Genomic DNA, 11,130 nt, shown 5'->3' with positions numbered 1-11,130 from the left:
CTTTTAAGAAAACGCCTTCTTAAATCAGATCTTCAGTGTCAGTCCTTTTGTTGTTGCTTCTGATTGATCAGTCGTTTGTAGAGCTGGACGGACACATGCTAAACCTATCTTAATATGCCATAATAATATTGTCAATTATAAGATGGGGTTTTTTGGAACAATTAAAAACACTAACAATAATATACATACAAAATTTAAATTTAAATTTTGTATGTTATGAAAATAGATACTTGACCAAATATATAAAAGTCCAACTATATTCTTATATTGTACATTTTAACATCTTTTCATTTTTTATATTTTTAATTTTAAATTCATAATAACAAAATAATTTCAGTGCAACGCACAGGTAAAACATTATATTTTCTAAAATACACTTTGATAAGTATCATAAATTAATTAGTACAATATCATTTCTGTTTATAATAATTAAACAAAAAATAAATAATTTAAATATATGAACCAATGATTTCAAAATAAAATTAATATACAGTTACAAATAAATATATATAGCATGATTAGATATACTTTAATTAGATTTAATTTCTTTAATGACATGATTTTTCTTTATCACTTTCTAATGGGAGACGGTGTGGGTTGCGAAAAATATTTTAAAAATACAAATACTTACTAATAAAAAATAATTTTAAAATATTTTTAACCCCTCATAACATGTGTAAATCTTATATTTTTAAAAATAAAATTTGATAAATATCATAAATTAATTAGTACAATATCATTTCTGTTTATAATAATTAAAGAAAAAATAAATAATTCAAATATGTGAACCAATGATTTCAAAATGAAATTAATATACAGTTACAAATAAATATAGCATGATTAGATTTAATTTTATTAGTTTTAATTTTCTTAATGAAATTATTTTTCTTTATCTGTTTTTGATGAGTGACAAAGGGGGTGTTTGGGTTGCTGAAAAATATTTTAAAAATAAAAAAAATTTTAATAAAAAATAATTTTAAAATATTATTTAACCCCTAAACATGAGAATATTTTATATTTTGAAAAAAAAAAAGATAAAATTTGATAAATATCATAAATTAATTATTGCAATATCATTTATGTTTACAATGAGAATAATTAAAGAAAAAATAAATAATTCAAATCTATGAACCAATGATTTCAAAATTAAATTAATATACAGTTACAAATAAATATAGCATGATTAGATTTAATTTAAGTAGTTTTAATTTTCTTAATATAATTATTTTTCTTTATTTGATGGGAGAAAAAGGGAGTGTTTGGGTTGCTGGAAAATATTTAAAAAATAAAAATAATTTGAAAATGATTTTTAACCCATAAACATGCGAAAATTTTATATTTTAAAAAAGATACAATCTGATAAATATCATAAATTAATTATTGCAATATCATTTATGTTTACAATGCGAATAATTAATGAAAAAATAAATAATTCAAATATGTGAACCAATGATTTCAAAATCAAATTAATCTATCTATCTATACCATTAATAAAATTAAAATCTCCCTTTTCAACATTCCCGCCCAAATTAATATGAATATTAATTAATTAGAAAAAAATTAATAAAGCTTAATTGGTAACAATAATATTTCTAATTGAGTAATTGACTAATTGTCTAAAATGAAAAAAAAAATGAAATTGTTAGATCATTGCATTTTAATTAAAAATGGAACAAAAATTAAAAATTAGACGGAAATATTTCAATAATAATATTCTACATCATGACTAGTAAATGTATATTTTAAACAATATAAAGATAATTTAAAAATATAACGGAAATATTTCAATAAAAATATTATGCATCATCAATTAAAAATTGAACGGAAATTCGGTAAAAATATCACTGCATCTAATATTCTAATTGACTAATTGACTGAAAAAAAAAAAAAAAGAATAATTGGCTAAAAATGAACCTGATATTACTAATTGACTGAAAATATAAAACGATCACTAAGTGACTGATATTCCACCCTTATATATTTTCACCCGAGTCACCCATCCTGATCGACTGAAGGTGTTAGCTCTAGACGAAGATGGACAAGATTGTGTTGCTACTGCCAATGTTGTCTACAAAAAGATTTCAATAATGTGAAAATACATTCAGTGATATTGTGTTTTTTAAATGGCAAACTTACTATATATCTAGACAAAAAATATATTTTCCATACAAATGAATTAGGATATCAATTCATTCTTATAACTAAGTTGCTAGAGAATGAGCACATTTGCTTAATTTATAAAAAAAATACTAACAATGATAAATAAAATCTCCAAAGTTACAGCACCGCATGCGTACATCGACACATTAACTATTAATTTGAGCAATTATTTGTTCAAATTAAAACAATGATAACATCAAAACACATAAATTATTCAAACCATATATTCAATTGCACTATATAATATTTGATGTTCTAATTTAAATAATTATATATCAAACCAACTATTCTTAATATATTACAACAAATTCATTCCGTGCATCGCATGCACGGGCGAAAATACTAGTATTTTAAAAAGTTAAAATCCTAACAATTATGGCAATTCTTATTTAATTCTTCTACTAATATGGTGACCTAATTACTTCTTCCCCTAATTAATTAGAAATCCCAGTCAAAAAGATCATTTGAATGCATAAGCGATATAATATAGTGTACAAAATCGTTTCACGTATTGTTTAATTTATTTCCATTTAATGGATTCGAATAACATTAATTATTTAACTACATCTACAGATTTTATTTTTTTCACATTTAAAGTCGTGCCCCGTAGTAATGGGCCCCACTCAATACGCATTTTGCCTCTGAACCTACTCCAATATATACCCTTATATCGCGTTTTGTAAAATGTATTTTTCATTTTTCTAAAGCTCTGAACGGCGACTTTCAAAAAAAAAAAAAGAAGGTCGCGATTTCTTGTTCATTTATTTACGATTATGTCACAACACATTTTTTTAACAATACACTACCCTTCTTTAAATAAGGGTAACCTAAAGTCACATTTCTTTGCTCTTTTTGTACTAGTGTCAAATTGTGTTTTTCGTAGGACCGAATCAAGTCTTGTCTTGGTGGGACCACTAAAACTATGTTCTACCCACCCGTAAAAATATGTTCTGTCCACCCATAAAAACATGTTCTGCCTAACATGTACTAAAACCATGTTCTATAGTGGTGGGACCACTAAAACCTTGTTTTGAACCATGTCACCCACTATAAAATAGGGCTCCATTTACACCCGTTTTCATCATCCTAATATGTATATCTATCTCCTTCTCCCACATGAATTATGAATAAAGATCAAAGCTTATGGCTATAAATCTTGAATCGTATGTGGTTTTTTTTTTTTTTTTTTTTTTTTTGTGGGCGGGGGGGGGGGGGGGGGGGGTGTGGTTTTGTTTTCTTGTGAGGCACACAATTGATAAAGCTTTCTCCTTTCTTTGCTTTATGCTTTTTTTTTTTTTTTAATTATTAAATGTAATTATATTGCTTTTCCATGTTACACAGGTGGCTATACCATTTGCAATGAAACAATTAAAACCGTTGTTTGGATCATATTGTATAATGATCATATTTTGAAATTTTGATACCACACAAATTGTGTCTTTAAGAATGTTTAGCATGTATATGGAAAGTGGGTTCACTTGAATAATGCTATGTGACATATTTAGCACTTAATTTTGTATTGGGATTATTAAAATCGTGACATGTAGCGTGGGGTTCTTGATACAATGTTTTATTGTTGTGTGCCTCACTCAACTCATATTTTGCCAGGAGATCCACTCAAATCGTATTTTGTATTGAGATTTTGAAACTCATGCTTTGTAGTGGTGAGCCATACTCAAACAGTGATTTGTTAAGGGATCACTCAAATTGTATTTTTTATTGGGATTCTTGAAGTCGTAACTTGTAGTAGGTTTTTCAAACTGTGTTTTGTCGATGTGGGCCCCACTCAACTTATGTTTTGCCAAGAGATCCAATTAAATCATATTTTGTATTGAGTTCTTAAAATCATGCTTTGTAGTGGTGGGCCCCACTCAAACGGGATCTTGTCAGGGGACGCACTCAAATCATGTTTTGTATTAAGATTATCCAAATCATATATTCAATTACACTATATAATATTTGATGTTCTAATTTAAATAATTATATATGAGTCCAAATATTCTTAATATAACACAACAAATTCATTCTGTGCATCGCATGTGCGAAAATACTAGTATTTTAAAATTTTAAAATCTTAACAATTATGGCATTTCTTAATGAATTCTTCTACTAATATGGTGATCTAATTACTTCTTCCCCTAATTAATTAGAAATCCCAGTTAAAAAGATGATTTGAATGCATAAGCGATATAATATAGTGTACAAAACCGTTTCACTTATTGTTTAATTTATTTCACTTATTGTGTAATTTATTTCCATTTAATGGATTCGAACAATATTAATTATTTAACTACATCTAATGATTTTATTTTTTTTAACATTTTTAATCTAGGACATAAATTTTATTTTTATCTATCATGAAAGTTAAAAGCCAATTTAATTTCATGTAATGAATTTTTTCAATCTTCCATTTATATATGCATTCAAAAACATTTGATTATAACACGGTATTCCCTAATATCGTATTTTGTAATTTTGGTACCACATAAATTGTGTCTTTAAGAAAGTTTAGCACGTCTGTGGAAAGTGGGTCCATTTGAACAATGACATGTGACATTTTTAGCACTTAATTAGTGAGACCACTCAGAGTCTCAGACCACATTCTATCAGGGACCCACTCAAATTATTGTATTTTGTATTGGGATTATTTAAATTATGACTTGTAGTGGATGGGTTCTTGAAACCATGTTTTATAGTTATGTGCCTCACTCGACCCATATTTTGTAAGGATATCCACTAAAATCGTGTTTTGTATTGAGATTCTTAAAATCATGCGTTGTAGTGGTGAGCCATACTGAAACAGCGATTTGCAAAGGAACCACTCAAATCGTATTTTTTATTGGGATTCTTGACGTTGTGACTTGTAGTGGGTTTTTCAAACCGTGTTTTGTTGGCCGTGGGCCCCACTCAACTTATTTTTTTTGCTAAGAGATCCGATTAAATCATGTTTTGTATTGAGTTTCTTAAAATCATGCTTTGCAGTGGTGAGCTCCACTCAAACGGAATTTTGCCAGGGGACTCACTCAAATCATGTTTTGTATTAAGATTCTTAAAATCGTGACTTGTAGTGGGGTCCTTCAAACTGTGTTTTGAAGTTGTAGGCCCCACTTAACTGGTGGTTTGCCCAAAGATCCACTCAAATAGTGTATTGTATTGAGATTCTTAAAATTATGCTTTGTAGTGGTGGACCCCACTCCAACGGCGTTTTGCCAAGAACCCACTCAAATCGTGTTTTGTATTGAGATCTTTAAAATCATGCTTTGTAGTGGTGGGTCCCACTAGAATGACATTTTTTCAGGTGACCCACTCAAATCGTGTTTTGTATTGACATTTTTTAAATCGAGCTTTGTAGCGGTCGGCCCCACTAGCTCAAATGATGTTTTGCCAGGGGACACACACACATCATGTTTTGTATATTTTGAGATTCTTATAGTCGTTCCCAGTAGTGGTGGGCCCCACTCCATATGCGTTTTGCCTCTGAACCCACTCAAATATATACCCTTATATCGCGTTTTGTGAAATGTGTTTTTTTTTTTTTTTCTAAAGCTCCGAACGGCAACCTTCCGAAAAAAGAGTGACTGAGGGATAGAAAGAGCATAGCATGGAGTGAGAGGAAAACCAGAGGAGAAGAAGAGAAGAGTTTGTGGATTTATTCCAGAGACAAGAAGTTGCAAGAGAAACGAAGATTTATTCTCAATGTAAAAAATCTAGACAACCTTCCGCAACCCTTCTTTAAAGAAGAGTTTTAGAAAGTTTTTATTTTTATTTTTAAATTTACTCTCCATGACACTTTCTCCGAATTCAATTTTAATTTTTTAAATTCTGTTTATTTTTTTTTTAATTTAAGAAACCAGATCCCATTATTTCAAAAAATAATAATAATAATGGTCACGGTTTCTTGTTCATTTATTTACAATAATGGCACCACACATTTTTTTAACAATACCCTACCCTTCTTTAAATAAGGGTAATCTAAAGTCATATTTCTTTGCACTTTTTTGTATTTGTGTTAAATCGTGTTTTTCGTGGGACCCAATCAAACCTTGTCATGGTGGGACCACTAAAACTATGTTCTACCCACCCATAAAAACATGTTCTACCCACCATGTATTAAAATCATGTTCTATAGTGGTGGGACCACTAAAACCGTGTTTCAAACCATGCCACCCACTATAAAATAGAGCTCCATTTACACCCTTTTTCATCATTGTAATATATATATCTCCTTCTCCCACATGAATTATGCAAAGAGATCAAAACTTATGGCTATAAATTTTGAATGGTATGTGGTTTTTTTTATTTTTTATTTTTGGTCTTGTGAGGCATACAATTGACAAAGGTTTCTCTTTTATTTGCTTTATGCTTTTTATTTTTTAATTATTAAAATTGTGCTTTTTAGCAGTGGGCCTCACTAGCCCAAATGATGTTTTGCCAGGGGACCCACACAAAACATATTTTTTATCGAGATTCTTAAAGTTGGGTCCCGTAGTGGTGGGCCCCACTCCATACGCGTTTTGCCTCTGAACCCACTCAAATATATACCCTTATATCGTGTTTTGTGAAATGTAATTTTCTTTTTTTTTTTTCTAGAAAGACTGAGAGATAAAAAGAGACGAGATGAGAAAGAGCAGAGCATGGAGTGAGAGAAAAACCAGAGAAGAGAAGAAGTGAAGAGTTTGTGGGTTTATTTGACAGAGAAAAGGTGGTGGAATGAAGGGTTGCATGAGAAACGAAAATTTATTCAAAATGTAAGAAACTAGGCAACCTTCCGCGGCCCTTCTTTAGAGAAGAGTTTCATAAAGTTTTTATTTTTATTTTAAAATTTACTCTCCATGACACTTACTCCTAGTTCAATTTTTAATTTTTTAAATTCCGTTTTTTTTTATTTAAGAAACCGCATCCCATTTAAAAAAAAAAAAAAAAAAAAAAAAAAGGGTCGCGGTTTCTTGTTCATTTATTTACGATTATGTCACCGCACATTTTTTTTAACAATACACCACCCTTCTTTAAATAAGGGAAACCTAAAGTCACATTTATTTGCTCTTTTTGTACTAGTGTCAAATCGTATTTTTTGTGGGACCGAATCAAGCCTTGTCATGGTGGGACCACTAAAACTATGTTCTGCCCACCCGTAAAAATATGTTCTGCCCACGGATAAAACCATGTTCTGCCCACTGTTTACTAAAACCATGTTCTTAGTGGTGGGACCACTAAAACGTTGTTTTGAACCATGCCACCCACTATAAATAGGGCTTCATTTACAACCGTTTTCATCATCCTAATATGTATATCTATCTCCTTCTCCCACATGAATTATGCACAGAGATCAAAGCTTGTGGCTATAAATCTTGAATGGTATGTGGTTTTTTTTTTTTTTTTTGTTCTTGTGAGGCATACAATTGACAAAGCTTTCTTTTTTATTTGCTTTATGCATCTTTTTTTTTTTTTTTTATAATTATTAAATGTAATTATATTGCTTTTCATGTTACACAAGAGATCCGATTAAATCCTGTTTTGTATTGAGTTTCTTAAAATCATGCTTTACAGTGGTGAGCCCCACTCAAACGGAATTTTGCCAGGGGACTCACTCTAATCATGTTTTGTATTAAGATTCTTAAAATCGTAACTTGTAGTGGGGTCCTTCAAAGCGTGTTTTGAAGTTGTAGGCCCCACTTAACCGGTGGTTTGCCCAGAGATCCACTCAAATTGTGTTTTGTATTGAGATTATTAAAATTATGCTTTGTAGTGGTGGGCCCTACTCCAACGGGGTTTTGCCAAGAACCCACTCAAATCGTGTTTTGTATTGAGATCCTTAAGAATCGTGTTTTTTAGAATTATGTGTCTACAATGCCTTTATTCAAAACAAATTATTCATTATCAATAAATTAAATAAGAGAAATAATTTCAATAGTTATATTGTCTTTATTTTTCTCCAATGTAAAAATTCTTACATTCAAATTCGTAAATTGATTATATTCACTACATTGTCTATTATCTTTTTTGTGCACTATTTTTTAATTAAATATCAAAGTTATAATACAAAATAATGCTATATAAGCAATTACCTTGACAATATTTTTTTTAAACAAATACTAAATTGACAATTATAATCAATCTTGACTATATTATCTTGCATTTGTAAACTTATAATTTCCAATTTAAATACGCAAATTCAACATTCAATTATCTATGCATGAACAATTCTAATATAATCTTGCATTGATATACTTTAAAATACATATTTAAGAAAAACATTGGGCATTATCTCAATTGCGCAATGCGCGTAAAACTAGTTTATATTAATAAATGATTATTGTAAATTTATATTAATACAATGTAATAGAGTCAGTAGTATTAAAAAAATGATTATTAAGACAAGTATAATTTATTTTATATTGTGGATACATTATTTTTAATAATTTTGATTTAATGATATTATACCTTAAGTCCTTAATTATAAAAATTGTACGTAATAATTTTAGTATTAAATTTCATACAATAATTAACATAAACAATGTTTAATAATTGACAAATGCTATTAGGCAATAAAAATAACTATTATAAAATCTTTTGTAATATGGACATATTATTTTTAATTATTTCAGTTTAATAATATTATATCTTATATATAAAAATTCTAAAAAATACTTTTAGTACTATTGAATATTGATTGACAAACAATTATTTTAATTATTAAGACAATTAATAGGTATTTAGCTTTAAAAAATTTTCAAATATATATGAATTATACATAGTAGCAAGGAATCAATTAGTAAGACAATTATATTAGGTAATCTAATTAATAATTTACTTTTTAAATTATATCCCTTTTTTAATAATGAAAATTTTCTTAAAGTATATACATAGACTGTGGTTATCAAGATAAAATTAAAATTGTATATGTATATTTTTAATTATTTAAATTGTGCTTTTTAGCGGTGGGCCTCACTAGCCCAAATAATGTTTTGCGGGGACCTACACAAAACATGTTTTGTGTCGAGATTCTTAAAGTCGGGTCCCGTAGTGGTGGGCCCCACTCCATACGCGTTTTGCCTCTGAACCCACTCAAATATATACCTTTATATCGTGTTTTGCGAAATGTAATTTTCTTTTTTTCTTGAAAGACTGAGAGATAGAAAGAGACGAGATGAGAAAGAGCAGAGCATGGAGTGAGAGAAAAACCAGAGAAGAGAAGAAGTGAAGAGTTTGTGGATTTATTTGACAGAGAAAAATTTGGTGGTGGAATGAAGGGTTGCATAAGAAACGAAGATTTATTCGCAATGTAAGAAACTAGGCAACCTTCCGCGGCCCTTCTTTAAAGAAGAGTTTCATAAAGTTTTTTTTTTTTTTATTTTTAAATTTACTCTCCATGACACTTTCTCCTAGTTCAATTTTTAATTTTTTAAATTCCATTTTTTTTTTATTTAAGAAATCGCATCCCATTTTTTGAAAAAAAAAAAAGAAAAAAAAGGGTCGCGGTTTCTTGTTCATCGGCACATTTTTTTTTAACAATACACCACCTTTCTTTAAATAAGGAAAACCTAAAGTCACATTTCTTTGCTCTTTTTGTACTAGTGTCAAATCGTGTTTTTCGTGGGACCGAATCAAGCCTTGTCATGGTGGGACCACTAAAACTATGTTCTGCCCACCCGTAAAAATATGTTCTGCCCACCGGTAAAACCATGTTCTGCCCACCCGTAAAAATATGTTCTGCCCACGGGTAAAACCATGTTCTGCGCACTGTTTACTAAAACCATGTTCTATAGTGGTGGGACCACTAAAACGTTGTTTTGAACCATGCCACCCACTATAAATAGGGCTTCATTTACAACCGTTTTCATCATCCTAATATGTATATCTATCTCCTTCTCCCACATGAATTATGCACAGAGATCAAAGCTTGTGGCTATAAATCTTGAATGGTATGTGGTTTTTTTTTTTTTTTTTTGTTCTTGTGAGGCATACAATTGACAAAGCTTTCTTTTTTATTTGCTTTATGCATCTTTTTTTTTTTTTTTTTTTTTTAATTATTAAATGTAATTATATTGCTTTTCATGTTACACAGGCGGCTATACCATTTGCAATGAAACAATTAAGACCGTTGTTTGGATCATATTGTATGATGATCGAAGATGAGCTCCAACCCTTTAAGGGGAAATATAAAGAGGAGGTCGGTTTCGAGGAGGAAAGCCTAAGGGGACGGCCAGGTTATGAGCACCTAAATCCCCGGCCTTCATGGTCGTCGGAGGCTGCGGAGGAGAAGAAGGTGACTGTGAGAAGTTCCGATGGAGAGGAGTTCGAGCTGTCGCAGACTTTAAAGCACATGATCGAAGACGATTGCGCCGAGGACTGCATTCCCCTTTCGAAGGTTACTGGAAAGATCCTCGCAATGGTGCTTCAGTACTGTGAGAAGCACATACTGGCTTCGATGTCGAGTTTATGAAAGTCGACCAGGCCACTCTGTGCGACCTCATACTGGCTGCAAACTACCTGCGTATTACGGACCTTCTGACTCTGACTTGCCAAACCTTGGCGGATTCGATCAAGGATAAAACTCCAGAAGAGATTCGCCAGGCATTTAACATCAAGAATGACTTTACCCCCGAGGAGGAGAGCCTAAGGGGACGGCCAGGTTATGAGCACCTAAATGATCCCCGGCCTTCATGTTTTGATTGAGGCAGATCAGAGCTACCAATCAAGGACATATATTTTGTATCTATCATGAATGTTAAATGTCAATTTAATTACATGCATGTAATTAATGAATTTTTCTTAATCTTCCATCATTTATATATACATTCATAAGCATTTGATTTTAACACATGTAGTATCCCCTAAAATTATATTTTGAAATTGTGATACCAATTAAATTGTGTCTTTAAGAATTTTAACCACGTCTATCAGAAGTGGGATCCACTTCAACAATTTTTTGTGACATGTTTATCACTTAACTAGTGAGACCCACATAAA

The 11,130-nt window shown here is 30.4% G+C and overlaps 1 pseudogene; it reads left to right on the top strand.

Annotated features, from left to right (window-relative positions):
- The first annotated feature begins 10,381 nt into the window (after window positions 1-10,381).
- On the top strand, window positions 10,382-10,836 carry LOC109159781 (annotated as a pseudogene).
- Window positions 10,837-11,130: the final 294 nt, after the last annotated feature.

The sequence above is a fragment of the Ipomoea nil genome, unplaced genomic scaffold (assembly GCF_001879475.1).
Source record: "Ipomoea nil cultivar Tokyo-kokei standard unplaced genomic scaffold, Asagao_1.1 scaffold2845, whole genome shotgun sequence".
In the NCBI taxonomy this organism is placed as follows: Eukaryota; Viridiplantae; Streptophyta; class Magnoliopsida; order Solanales; family Convolvulaceae; genus Ipomoea; species Ipomoea nil.
The sequence above is the reverse complement of the archived record's forward strand: the minus strand, read 5'-3'. Positions and strand labels throughout refer to the sequence as shown.